The sequence below is a fragment of the Nothobranchius furzeri genome, chromosome 10, assembly GCF_043380555.1.
Source record: "Nothobranchius furzeri strain GRZ-AD chromosome 10, NfurGRZ-RIMD1, whole genome shotgun sequence".
Lineage (NCBI taxonomy): Eukaryota > Metazoa > Chordata > Actinopteri > Cyprinodontiformes > Nothobranchiidae > Nothobranchius > Nothobranchius furzeri.
In genome coordinates, this window is record NC_091750.1 from 34,889,473 (window position 1) to 34,904,414 (window position 14,942).

The following is a 14,942-nucleotide window of genomic DNA, read 5'->3' on the forward strand; positions in this document are numbered from 1 at the left end:
ACGCTATGCATTACGGGGCTCCCAGGGGCAGATAAGAGTTGGTCTCTCTCCGAGAATAATTATGAATTTAACAACGATTACTGCCTGATGACATTTTCCCACATCTGCAAAGCTCACTGGAAGGACACAAACCGAGGACGATATTTTCCTGATATAGGGTTTATTACTCAAGTAAGGGTAAAAAAGTATCTGATTAGAAGGCTACTTGAGTACTGAGTATCATCTGATCTAATATTTTTAAAATGATGACATCAAACAGACATAAAATAAGAAGTTATGGGCAAATATTGGTATTTTAAAGACTAAAGGGGAAAATGTAAACAAATAAACAACATCATTACAAAATAACACATTTTAGGCAAAATTTAGACACAAACTGAGGACAATATTTCCTGATATACAGGGTTTATTTAGTTTCCTGAAAATGTAACATGTTTCAACAAATACCGCGATAGTACCGAAAATGGGATAATTTTGGTCACACGAACCGTGAGGTTAGATTTTATCACCGTGACAACCCTAGTAGCTATGCTGGTTTCTACTGGACCAAACATCTGAACTGGTCTTTGATGCTCAGTCAACTAGGAACTCGGCTATTTTTCCCTTCTTCATCGTCCGAGTGATTCCTTGTAGAAATCCGTTCCCTCGTGTCCGTTCTCTCTCGATCTGCCATTGATCAGGTGTTTGTCCTTTTGCCGTCTGATTAGGAAACGTTTGGCTCTGCTTCGCCCCGAGGTTACGACTTTCATCCTCCTTTGACACTTGTACACGTTAAACACTCAAACGTTCTCTAGTTGCATCGGAAACTCATCATCTGACGGATGAAGAAGAGTCCCGAGTGGGTTTTGCACTTTTTGAATAGGCTTTGGTGTCTGCTTGTGTTGGATGAGATGGTGCTGAAAGGCCCAGTCCATCCACACAGCCCACATTTTTATCCGCCGACACACACGGCCTGAAAAACAAGGGCAGAGGGGTCGAGGGTTATGAAATGACAATGCTTGCAGTAGCTCATCCAGGCAGAGACATCCTTTGTTGTCGTCCAGGAATGTGCTGACTAACTCTGGAAGGCCACAACGCCAGCCTCCTCTTTTGTTGGACTTTCTTTTCTTTGCCAGTGAACTAGCATGGCCGCTGTGCATGGAGTTGATTTCACTTAGAAATCAAAACGCCCGCTCTGAGGGTCTCTTTAATCTTTTTGATCTTCCGTCTGTGGTCCAGTTCTGTTTTTATAAAACCAGAGGTCTTATCACAGAGCTTCCTCGCTCACCCAAGTCCAAGAACACCGGGTTCAAAGTTCTGTCTTTTGTGTACATCATTACATAACAATCAGCCTCTTGCTTTAAAAAAGACTGTCGATGTGGGAGATTTCTGCCCTCGTGTCACTTTGATTCCTGCAAATGTCTTAATATTCAGTAGTGAAAGGTTGGGAGTAGAGGTCGACCGATGTTGGGTTTTTTATTGCCGAAGCGAAGGAGACGTGGTCAGCCGATGTGTACTGCCGTTTTTTAAGGGCCTATTTTCATGGCCGATATCTAGACGTTTTCCACTGTATTTTCATGCTAAAACATCACAAATAACATCCGTTGATCCACGCAACTCTGAGTTTATCCAACTGTGAAATCTTTACTTTGTGCACCGCTCAGTGTTGAAGTCAGACACATAAATAAAGTTAACTTAGAGTGTTTATTATGCAGATGTTATTAATGAACATAAAATACATTCACATAAATTCTGCAACAGCAACGGGCTGCCCGAGGATGTGCCTGACTTTAAATCCCCTTTAGGGTCGTCACGGTGTGAAAATGTAACCTCACGGTTATTGTGACCAAAATTACCACAGTTTTCCGTATTATCGCGGTATTTTTTTAAACGTGTTACATTTTCAGACTACTACATAAACCCTGTATATCAGGAAAATATTGTCCTCAGTTTGTGTCTAAATTTTGCCTAAAATGTGTTATTTTGTAATGATGTTGTTTGTTTGTTTACATTTTCCCCTTTAGTCTTTAAAATACCAATATTTGCCCATAACTTCTTATTTTCTGTCTGTTTGATGTCATCATTTTAAAAATATTACATCAGATGATACTCAGTACTCAAGTATCCTTCTACTCAGATACTTTTTTACCCTTACTTGAGTAATAAACCCTATATCAGGAAAATATCATCCTCGGTTTGTGTCCTTCCAGTGAGCTTTGCAGATGTGGGAAAATGTCATCAGGCAGTAATCGTTGTTAAATTCATAATTATTCTCGGAGAGAGACCAACTCTTATCTGCCCATGGGAGCCCCGTAATGCATAGCGTCATTTCAACATGGCGGTGTCCGCGACACGGTTTATATGCAGGTAGCGGCGCTGCGGCTGCTTTATATAGCGACTCGTTGCATTCTCCCTCAACCCAAATCCTCGGATCACGCATTTTAGCTAAAACGCTAACGTTAGCTTGCCTTGCGTTGACTGTAGAGTTGTGGGTGATGGTCACGCAGATGTGTCATGAGATTTGAAGCGTTGCTGCCTTTCACAGACACTTTTTCTGCACGTGCTGCAAACAGGATAGCCGTCTTCTATCAGCTGTCCCTCGGCATTCTTCAAATATCAAAAAAATGGGATAATAAATGTCCTGAGCACTGCCGTCTCCTCGTTTGGACATTATTTCAGTTTTAGCTTCAAGAAAGTTTTGGTTGTAAACAACAAAGTGCGCATGCGCCGCCGGCAACTTCAGCAGCTGATACGGTGGCTGGTACCGCAGCCACGGTAATCCACCGAGATAATATATGTTTTAAAAAACAAGACGTTTATTATTATTGTCAACTTTTTTACCGGGGTTTACCGCTACACCGGTTACCGTGACAACCCTATTCCCCTTTACCAAAGACAAATATTGGCCCATGCAGGTGTACCAATATATCGGTCTACTCCTAGTTGGGAGTGTCGTCGACCTTTTGCAAATCAGGGATTTTCTGTTTGGGGGAATTTTCCGTTTTTCCCGTCCCATGGATGGATCCGTTCACCACTCTTGTTGGGGTTGCTAACGGGGGCGTCGGGCTCTCAGATGGAGGTTCCTGCTTCGTTACATCCATCTCTGCTGACCCCAGTTTCTACAGTCTTGTATGTGTCCCTGTAATGAGGGAGATCCTCGGCTTTCACACAGTGGGGCCAGAGGTATGATTGATGGGATTTACTTGGCAGGATGAGAAAAAGCTGGGTTCTCTGCACAGTTTTTTTAACGTCTCCAGAGGAAAGAAATCTTTGCATCTGTCCTCCTCCTCCCTGCTGTTGCTACAAAAGTGCCCCAGATTTTTAGAATGAAAAATTTTCCTTCTTTTTCCGTCGTCCCAGTGTCGGGGGGGCTATACAGGAAGCATGGGGACGTGTGGCTTATTAGATTTTTGTCTTGCTTGCTAAAAGAATATCTTTGCAAATTCAAAACAATACCAGGAGGATTTGAGCGTATCTTCTGCAGTTGCATCCAAGGACATCATAAATCATATTGTGGTTTTGGGGTAAAATATTTTTCAGATTCAGTTCCTCTGAGTACAAAAGCTTAGGATAAAACCATTTTTCTTTATAAATCTGTAAACCTACTGCTTTGATGGTAAAAGCCCCCCCCTCTAGTTCAGGGAAGGGTTTTCATAAATCCACCACTGTTCCTCCTGCTGTCCTTCCACTCGATGCCTGTCGGTAGCTGAGGCCACGCTGCTGCCCTCTCCAGCCCTTGAACCCTGGACAGGGAGGGGCCTGCAGGGCTGGGTGAATAGCTGCTGGGAGTCGTGCCGCGGGTGTAAACCACATGAATCAGATGAGCAGATAGGATCAGGCCAGGCGGGGAGGCCTAGGCGGCCACGGTGCTCGGCGCAGCTCCGTGAGCTAACATCAAAGGGAAGAGAGCGAAGGCTGGGCCAAACTCTTCAAAGGCCTCTATGACTAATGCCGGCTCTGATATGCAGCGCTGCAGAACTCAGTGATGATGTAATTGCAGGCCTTGGAGGTAAATTTGCTCCCGTACAAATAAAGGTGGAGGTGTTCCCTTATTGTGTTAGAGGAGAAAAATACCTGGAGTGTTTTTAGGTCGAAGCCAGGAGTAGCTCAGGTGGAAGCGCCCAGTCGGTATGCTAACGTGCACATCCCAGTGGAAGAGCTGACCTGTCTGGAAACATCTGAATCGGGGTGTTTCCGGACTAGCCAGCAGGTGGAACATGGTTGTTATGTGTGCAGGAGTTGCATCCGTATGTCTCGCTAAAATGTGCGCGAGTGCTCGGCTGGTGTTGAGTGAGGTGTGACCACAGATCTCTTCAGAATGTCCTCATGATCATCAGGCAGATAACTCATTGACAGCTCCCATGACAGGGATTCGCTCTCTGCAGGAGTGTCCCCACCACTATAACTCTCTCTTCGTTTGCATGGCTCTAGTTCTGCTCCACATTCAGGGGGTTTATGTTCCTGTTGATGTTCAATTGCCAATAAACACTTGCACTTCTGCTTATTTAAAACTCCAGCTGAGGTTGGCGTTTTAAATTTTTGTATTTTGGATTGAATTCAGAAACGCATTTGCAAAACCGACTTGCTCTTTTGGACAATCGCAGATCAGAGACAAAAACACAGTTCCTATCAAAGCGTCCATACAGGGTTTCCCAGAAACTGGTTGTCTTAGTTTTTGCTTTATCTTTGAATTTTGATTTCTAAAAAGTCAAAAGTGTGAAATAATACCCAAACAAAGCAAGAGATAAAGACCCAAACCGCCACGGCAATTGAGATTGATGCCAAAGCCACGTACCACAGCTGTCTGTTATTATATGCATCATTTCAGCTCATGAATATTTGCAGGACTACTTTACCCATGTCATTATGTTTTATTGGTAACTAAAGCAAGCAATTTCCCTGTAATCAGTCTCTAGGAGCGCTGCACTGTTGAAAGTCGTCAAAGAGCAGATTCACTCAGAAACCATTTTATAGTTGCTTTTGAAAAATGACCAGTCTCTCTGACCCCCAAATTCCACTACCTCCGCTCCGGTCCGCCCCCGCCTTCCGCAGCCGCTCGCTTCCGAACTCAATTTTTACTGGTACCCGCTCTACAACGGCTCCGCTCCGGTGCGGAGACCTGAGGTGGGCAAACAGGCATGCGCGGGATTTTCGAGATCTTGCGATACAGTCCGAGCAATAAACGCGGAAGTTAGATCCAAACACCCGTTGTGTGGGAGAAGCATCGGCATGAACTGTTTAATCTGCCCATCATTTGTGTTGAGAGATCAGCAGTGTTTGGATCAACAAAGTGTGACTACTTTGATAGTGGAAACTGTATTCATGGCTTACTTTTGTGCATTTAAAGTTCAGCCGCCATTGATAGTTGTTAAAAGTTGTTAAACCTGTGCATATGAAACAAAAAACGCCTTTTGTTTATTGATTTATTGTGAAAAACGGAAGTTGTGCTTGCTCCTTTTCCTGTTGGGCCGTTGTGATTTCTGTCCATTTACTGTGGAGGTGCTCCGGCGTCCGGCGAAAATAGGATCGATTCTATTTTTGCCGGACGCCAGAACAGAGGGCGGCGCACGGCGCCGCATTGCCGGAACACGGCCGCAGTGGTGGAATTGCTCTGATTGACTACAACGGGACCGATTTTGCTCCGGCGTTCGTGTCGGAGCGGAGCGGAGCGGAGGTAGTGGAATTTGGGGGTGAGTTTAACACGCAGGCAGAATGTAAAAATAGTCTCCTACACCGACCTCCTGCATTAGTTTCTGATAGAAAACAGACGGTGAAACTCTAGGATTAGAAAAACCGGGCAGATCCACGTCACACTGTCACTAACATTCATGTACTCACCCACCTTGGCTCGTGACGGGAAAGGCTGTTGTTGGTTTAGCGTCCAGGAAACAGCAGAGAACGTCTCGGCCAATGGAAGCTAACAGTTAGCATTAGCAACTCCACAACACGGCAAAACTCCTCCAGGCTTGTGTTATTTGTGGAGATAAAACGTCAACGTTTGCTGAGTCACGTTGTTATTAGCCAGTCAGAGGAGAGATGTCCAAATATCAGGAAGTAAGACCCCAAATCCTGCCGTGTTCTGCCACTTCCTCCTCCAGCTGACTTTGGCCCAATACCAATACTCTCACGTCCACACTTGCACCCTTCAATAGCTCCAGAGGAGTGAGTGAATAAGGCGTTCCGATTATCAAGTGCAGAAGTTGACCCCCCTTTGCACCCTTTGATACGCTCTTTCCCAAAGTCTGCATTGATGTGGAGTTTGGCGAAGGGTATCACCCACAATGCATTGCTGCAGGAGCAAAGGCTCAAGTGTGTTGTTTGTATTTTCTAATGAAAGTCGTTCATTTTAGGACGATTAATTGATGCACTGAATGTTTTTAGACAAGCAAAACAGCGACCAGCATCCCTCGCATGTGCTGTGGTCGATGGCGCAGTGCTCCCTGTCTCAATTCGGCAATTATGTGCACACTTGTGTACCACGCACTCGAAGACTTACTGCACACTTCCTCCAAGTGCACTTCACAGAGGACCGTAGGGTGCAGTGCGACTGTTGGAATTGGACCTTCTACGTCATCAAGCAGCTGCACCAGAGCATTTTTTTCTCTCCAGAGGAGCTTACAAGGCATTCATTCCTACCAAACCACTGCAGATGTATTAAAAATCAGTAAAGTTGAACTTTAAACATGAATTTTGCAAGATAATTTTACCCATGCCATCACATTTTATGTGACTAAAGCAGGGAGGTCTAACGTTGCATTACGTTTCTTGTAGTCGGTTCGTAGGTGCACTGCGCCGTTGGGTGCCGTTTTCAAGTGAAAAGCATAAATGAACCTTCAGTTGAGAAGGGAGAAAGGAAAATCGGACGAATCAGCCGCTGGTGTTGGCTGCAGGGACGTTCTTTGGAAAGACGGAAATTTCAGTGTTTAGAATTTGGAATCCCTGAGATCCAGGTCAGTTTGTCTAATCAGTTTGACATTTTCTGTCTTGCAAAATCGTGTTTGTGTTGTACTCCACCTTTTGAACCCACCTGGGTGATCGCAAAAAGGTTGAGACGATTGCTCCTGTGCAGCTGTGTCCATTTGTTGGCTTTGCTTTAGCTCTTCATGCCACACACACTACAGGTAACAACGGTGGATGACAATAAGGCGCGATCCCAGCCTTCTTCCTTCATAGAGAAAAGCAGAGCAGCATTATTTATGTCGCTTCACTCCCAATCCGACACCCTCCCGATTCATCCCTCATGTCACACGTCGTCGTCGTAAAAGCTGCACTTTTCATTGTTGGCCATTTTTGAAATGACAAAAGTTATTCTTGGTGACTCTCTGGGCAGTTTGTCCAAACACACTCGTGCTCCCTAATGACGAGTTGTGCTTGGACATGTCAGGCAGTCCAGATTCTCAGGATTCTGTTTTGAGAGAAAGGCGAGATGGAGTGGGAGAGGATGGGAATAAAAAAAAAAAAAGCTGAGCTAGTGCAGCAGTTTGCTATTTGGTCTGCATCCCACAGGCATGTGACAGAGCCCAACTGTCACCCCGGGATGACATGCATCCCGCAGGCATTTCCAAGTAAACATCTCAAGTGTGTGGCTCTGAGATTTGGACAGTGGCCTTACCGTGCAGTTGAGAGTACCGTTTTTTGCTCTCATTTGATGGATGTTGGGGCTGTCCACCCTGGAGACTTTCTTTCTTAAAATACTTGAAAAGGTACACAAAACATGAGTTTCAGTTTTATTTCCTTTCTATAAACAGGGTATCCGCGGGTCCTTAAAAAGTCTTAAAAAGTCTTAAATTTGCTTTTCCAAATTTAAGGCCTTGAAAATCCTTAAAAATGACAAATAATCCTTAAATACAGTTTCCAAAGGTCTTAAATTACCAAAGACCCAATAAACAAGATTCTTTTATTTCTATAAAATTTTTTTGAATTTCGAGTGTTCAGCATTTTTTGTGTACGATGTTGGCGTAAGCGGAACCGTACACATTCAGTTGGTTGTGAAAGGGGGCTTTTTTTAGATGAGCACATTAGCTGGTTAAGCTAGTGGGAGCTTGCGCCATGGGGAAGTGCAAGTTTAATGGTAACCGGATGGCTAATCCCACGTTCGTGACGTGGTTAGCACCGGTTCCAGGCAATAGCTGGAAATTATAGCTTAACTTTAATTTTAAAAAATTGCTTAAATTTGGTCAAAGTGGCCTTAAAAAGGTCTTAAAAAGTCTTAAATTTGGCTCCCTTAAACCTGCAGATACCCTGATAAATGGGTTTTAGTTGCTTTGCGGTCTAAGCTACGCTATCTTGCAGTTTCAAGAGAGAAGCATCAGCAATGTCAAAAATACTTTAGGAATTCAAAGACTGACCAAATATTATTCTGTTTTTTTCTTCCGTAAGAAGAAGCTTCAGCATTTACAAACCCTGTCAGCTGTCACGTCTTTATCAGGTAAACCAGGCGACCACGCAGGTAAAACCGTAACACCGAACGCCATTTTGAGACATTAAAAGCTTCGTGGGATCATTTTCCACACGTTTTCTCTTCTGACCCACAAAGTAATTTGGACGCTTTGGTCACGTGCACGCCTCATTATAACAGCTTCAATAAATATGTATAAAAGAGTAATTATAGCAAGCTCTTAACTCATTCACTGCCAGCCGTTTCCTGATCGCTAAAGCCCTTCGCTGCCAGCGTTTCTCACCGTTTTTACTGTTTTTTTTAAGAGTGACAGAACGTTGCGCGCTAGAATGATGTAGACGCCAAAACAACCAAAACAAAGCGGAGACTCACCTCTTACATCAGGAAGAATCCGCGTGTTTCGAGCGTTATCCGTTCTTTCACAATCCTTTGTTGAATTGTGATCGGCAGAAGCTTTTCCGGTTCGCGCATCACTTATTTTTTTACGGGAACGGCCCACAACGATCTAACATATGGATTTTCTGCTTCCTGATGACGTGACGTGTGACGTATGCGGATGAAGATCGGCTTCAGAGCTGAGATGTTTGTTCTCTTGGCGCGGGGGCTCGTCCGACGCCCACACAGTAAAAAAAATGCAAATGACGACTTTAGTAGTCATTGGCGGTGAACGAGTTAATAAGAAAATGCTAACATTCCATGCAATCATAAAATAGTTTTTTGTAAACTTTTGTAAAAACGCAAATGTGTGTTAAGTGGTTTATGGCTTTGTTTGCAGAACAGAGAGCCAATTTTCTTTGGCTGCGTATGGATCTTCTACACACTACTGAGGCCTTAGGTGGTGCAATCAGGTTTTGTGCAGAGGTCATTTATGCTATCTTTAGCAATAGGGATGTGTATTTTTGAAATTCTGGCGATACGATACATATCACGATACAGGGGAGATGATACGATATATCACGATATATTGCGATACATTCAGTCAGATGTAACAAGCAATTTTTTTTACTGAATTAATTTGTAAGAATGTTCAATAAACAGTCCAAACTGATACGTAACATGTTTAACATGAGGTATCTGAACCATGATGGAGGGATTTACATTTCAGTGGTGGAAACAAAACCCGCTGCACACTGCTGCCAACTAGCGGGTGGCGATTGAATTGCGCAAAACGAAAAGAAAATATACAAAAGTTTGCATGTAAATTCTTTCAGGAATTAGATACACGGCTTTTGAATATCAATTTAATAATCGCAGGAAAAAATATCACGATATATTGCCATATCGATTTTTCCGATACACAGCTTTTGAATATCGATATAATATTGCTGGGAAAATATCACGATATATTGCCATATCGATATTTTCTTACATCTCTATTTAGCAACATGACTGATTTCAGTGAAGTTTGTGTTTTAGTTTTTTTGCGTGCCACAAACTGATCCAGCTGCCTTCTCGGGTGTTAGAAGTAGGGGTACACCGATATATCGTATTGATTTTTAGGGACTTTTATACATTGTTATTAGTCAATATTTGTCCTTAGTGAAGCCAATTTAAAGTCAGGGACATCCTTGGGCAGCCTGGTGCTGTTGCAGAATTTAACCCACCCACTGTCCTCATGGGTGACCCCACCAGGAAAGTTGACCATTGAGCAGGGTTCATGGTTTATCCTTTGAGGTCCACGTGGCAGGGGTGAGGAGTGAGCACCACCTCAGCTCTGCCACATGGACGTCAAGGGATAAACCATCAATCCTGCTAAATGGTCAACTTTCCTGGCGGGGTCACCCATGAGGACAGTGGGAGGGTTAAATTGAAGAAAACTACTAAAACACATCCTCCAAGGTTAGGCGATATATCAAAAATTTCCAGTAAATGTTCTTCGGTCCCAAAAATGACGATAGGCGATCTATTCGTGCAGGTTGAGACATTTTGACACGCACTGCATGGAGCGACCTACGTCACCAATCACAAGCTCAGTTGTTTTCCATTTTTCATTGGTTAATTGATGCATCACTCAACAACATACTGCACTGCAGTTAATTCAAGTGGGCGGTACTTCTAAGCCATCAATTCAATTCCGTTTATTTATATAGCGCAGACGCAAAACAAGCGGCATCTCAAGGCACTTTGCAAAGTAAACATTCCAGTTGAACCAACTTATCGGAGTTGAGTTCCCTTTGCTGGTTAGTGTCAGCTGCTCTGTCTCGCCTCGTCGCGACATCAGCATATCGTGACGGCTTCAGCAGTGAGTGAGATCGCTGACCAGTGCTAAAGGCGTCCACGAGCATTAGCACGTTAAAAATTTTATTCTATCAAATTACGGCGTAATTACCGCTGCAGTGGGCACATGCCGTGAAGTTCAAGCAATGTTACGCTGAAGTTCAGATAGTGGAAGCGACCCTTATGTCTTGTGCTTGTTGCAGGCCGAAACCAGTAGCTCTGTGCTGACTACCATTTGTTGTCCTATTGTCTTACAACTGAAGGGGGCCCAGGGATGCCATGGCACTGGCCAGTTGTATGGTCCTCTTCTGCAATGGAAACAGACCAAAAAGCTTCCCGATCTGCACCTTACCACTTGGTGACAACGCGACATCGGTTCTAACCAGTAAACGAGGAACCGCTGCTTTACCCACTTGGGCTTCATTAAAATGACTGAAGTGACGACAGCGTCCCTAATCTTCGACTCAGACAGGATATCTGCTCTAATCTCGATGTTCTCCTCAAACTAGCAGTCCTCTCTCAACGCAAGGCGTTGGCTTTTGAAAGTCTGTGCCCATTACATCTAATCAAAGCCCATCATTCCTGAAGGATGAGTCGGCCTATTTGCTCCAGTCTCCCAGTAAAACTCTGGATTGCGTTTGCTCAGAGGTGCTTTCTGTCTTCTGCCCATAGGTGTTTGTTCTTAAAGCGCCCAGGTTGAGTTGTTTCATATCTACTTGTGCGGAAGTAATTTTTTCTAAAGCATCGCTTGAAGCTACGCTCATGCATAGAGGATTCGGTGAAGCACTGATGTATGTGTTCATCGTAATTATTGTTTTGCAGAAGCCAGAGTTTGTATTGCCCAGGCAACGAGAATTTGAATTGGAGTGTGTCGAGTTGTGGAGAGCGTCCCTTTTTACTTGTTGCATCAAGGAAAACTGTTGCCTTTTCGCTTTACAGTCGTTTGATGTCATGTATTAAAAAACAAGTTCTACATCACACCGCCTTCGGTTTCATAACAACTCGCAGCAGTTTCACTTATTATCTGATTCTGGGGGAGGTAAGTACAGGTTCACTTCCCCTCCTCCCTTCGTAAGTTCTCTCGTTCAGGTATTTTTTTATTTTTTTGCTCTCTTCTCTGTTCGGCACAGGAGGGGAAAGGGGGAGGGTGTATAAATGTGAGACCACACATGCTGTGTCAATGTTTGCTGGAATAATTAGAGACAATGTGGGCCAATAACAGGAGGAGTGCAGTAACCTGAGCTGGCTTTGTTCTGCCCCGGCAGCAACACAAAAGCCATTCACAGACGCACAGATCCACGGGATCAGAACAGGAACAACTGTGCACTTTTAGCCAGCGCCGTGCACGGCTCTGAGGATCAGCGGGAGAATAGGCTGGTTTCTGTTTGCCGACCCAAAGTGATGCTGATGTCACTCCCTTTTAGCACAGCCTGTACATTTCTACCCCCCCAAGAAAATAAAAAATAAATCCTACCCAACCCTCTTGTCACCCTTCCCAGTCATCCGACACATGTCCCTGGCTTAGAGGGCCCTCTTTAACGAGAGGATATCCGGCCGCTCGGTATGCAAAGAGCCCGTGGATTCTTGACACGAGTGCTGGAGCTGGAATCGGAGGTGACTTTCAGCGTCTCAGAACAACTGTTGGATTAGCAGGACACTTTGCACTGATCCTGAGCCAATGGAGGAGGGTATATGCTTTTAAAAATAAATGCAATAAACAGTTTTAAAGCATCGTTATTTATTAGTGAGCTTTCACTCAATATTCTGCTTCAGAAGCCGTAAAAATCAACTTTGCACAACGAAACACTTGGACTAACTTCATTCTTCAGTGTAAGATTTGTTCCCCTGTGTTGTGGGTGTTTCCCTGGGGGTGGCAGACTGTCCCGCTGCTTTGGTCCTACCAACTGGTTTGTTCTGCTGGTGTCCCGTCTTGAAAGGGGACACCGTTATGAGATGCATACATTCCCACGGAGGTCGCCGGTGTCGTTGTGGCACCTGTCCCCTCCACTCTCAGCTCGTGTCAACAGCTCAGATTTATTTACATTCAATGTTTTCTTTTTGTCCCAACTGGAAGTGGCAAAGGGTTGGTTTGTCCAGTCGGGATTCTTGCTGGATGATGGGCTGGTTCTTGCAGTAATCCTTGCAGCAGGAAAGGTCCTGCACACCCTAAAGACAATAAACTACACAGTCTGGTCACGCTGCAGCTGCACTACTTTTGTTTCTATATTTATGAGCGCTCGACTGTAAACTTGATTACAGTTTCTTTTTTTTCTTCTAAACCACATGGATCCTAAATCATAATTATACCAGTTTTACACACACCCTTCATATTCCTCAGCCTGAAGATGCACAGCAACCTGCGTTTGATTTTCTTCCACGGGGTGTGCTCCTCTAATTATTGGTCTTCTCCTCGTCATTCTCATCTCCAAAGTGTTTCCTTCTCATTTTCTTTTCTGTCCCTCAAACTCCCTCCTCCTTTCTTATTTTTTACTGTTTTCCCCCATTCCACTGCGCTGATGTACTCGCGGCAATGTGTTCCTCATCACAGCTTGTGTTTCCTCTTATCTCCAGCTCTTTTATCAGCGGCCACCACACATGCCCGAGAGAAAAGGGGGTGGGGTGGCTGATGCTATCTGCAGGTGGAGATTTCACCACCAGAGTTCAGGGCCCTAAGCTGAAGAAGGACCCAGATAGGCGTGTTTCCATTGTCGGAACATCAGGATAATTTCTGGGAGGGGGACGTTGACGGAGAGATGAGATGGCCCGGTCCTTTCAGCTGTTGTGTCTCTATACAAATTCAGCCCTTTCAGGACTTTGCGCCGACGTCGGCATGTCACGACTGCTTTGGCAGTGAGTGATGTCACTGATCGGCGCCAGAAAGCACCCAAAGTAACATTAAACGTTTTACGCTGTTAAAGTACGGTAATTTAATCCACTGGGAGGACTGGTTGAGCTGCTGTATGATGTAAAATGAGGTGTTCAATGACCAGAAGAAGCACCGTTTTTTTACGGTGCTCCCCGTGATTTACGTCACTGTGGGGGGGATTTCCGCTTAGTTTTTCGGTGTTGGGAGTTTAGTAATGGCAGTTTTCTACTGAGTTACTACTAATCAGCGTGAGCTAGGGCTGGGCGATATGGCCTAAAATCAGTACCACGATACATCGAGGACCTCACCTCGATAACGATATATAGACGATAACTACAGGGATGTGCAGAAACAACAGTTGTCCACTAGATGGGGCTGTCACATGTAGTGATGCACCGATATGAAATTTTTGGGCCGATACCGATATCCGATATTGAGATCACTGTTATGGCCGATAACCGATATTTGGTGATACCGATATACTGACATTAATGCTTCTAAAATCAGCAGATTTTGTATAGAATAAAAATTATTAAAGCTGAATTTACATTATTATGTACACACACCATACATATGTATGGTTCTGAGATGATTACAGTCATTATCACATGACTAAACAAATACACCCCCCCCCCCCCCCGAAACAAATAAACAAATGGAGATGAGATGGAAAAAATATTGGTTGTTACTATCGGCCCAGTTTCATTTATCTGACCGACACCGATATGTTAAAAAAATGACTAACATCGGCCGATACCGATATTGATGCCGATATATTGTCCATCCTTAGTCACATGTCACATTTTTACGTGACTCAAGGTGGTTCAGCTTCTTAAAGGGACATGCATGTTGCCAACCTACACACATCTTTTCATTTTTTTATTACCAAATTTATTGATGTGGGAAAAATTCTCTCGATAAGAGTCAGAAATTTCAATTACGATAAATTTTTTATTCATTGCCCAGCCCTAGCGTGAGTTGACCAAAAGTTCCGCTCAGCTAATCTTCCGGGCTGTTCTGAGTACCTACCCCTGTCCAGGTACTCCGTTGGTTCCCATTTCTGGTTACATAAAAGGTCCTAGGTAGGGCTGGGCGATATACCGATATCCTTTAAATATCGGTATAATTTTTAAACAAGATTTAAGATGTCTTGATATCGATATAACTGGCCAAACTGCTATGCTAGCGATTAGCCGCTATGCTAGCAACATGTTGCTCCGTCTCTAAGCGGCTATTACGTGTATTCTCACAAGTTTGCTCAGACTGAGAGCCTCTGGGTAAACGTGCTGCTCTAAACTTTGCATTTGGCCTCCTGGTTTTTAATTATTTGGGGACGTTCAATGCCAACGGAGTTCTGTTTTCCATCCTGCTTGTGCGGAGAGACGAGCCAAACCCCTCCCTCCCCTGTGTAATGAGGAAACAGCTACGGAAAGCCGGAGTGGCCAAATGACCTGAAACATAGTGTAAGTGTTTGAATAGTAA

At 44.1% G+C, this 14,942-nt stretch overlaps 1 protein-coding gene across 3 annotated transcripts in view; it reads left to right on the forward strand.

Moving 5' to 3' along the window:
* The window catches only part of znrf3 (zinc and ring finger 3), a 95,833-nt gene that overhangs the window by 6,067 nt on the left and 74,824 nt on the right, over window positions 1-14,942 (forward strand). Inside the window, exon 1 of one of the 3 annotated variants that reach the window (XM_054730271.2) lies at window positions 3,854-3,988. The exons of the other annotated variants lie outside the window; for them this stretch is intronic. The gene's annotated coding sequence lies outside the window, so the exon portion shown is untranslated. Of the gene's footprint in view, window positions 1-3,853; window positions 3,989-14,942 lie in introns of those variants that run through there. 3 annotated transcript variants of the gene reach the window in all.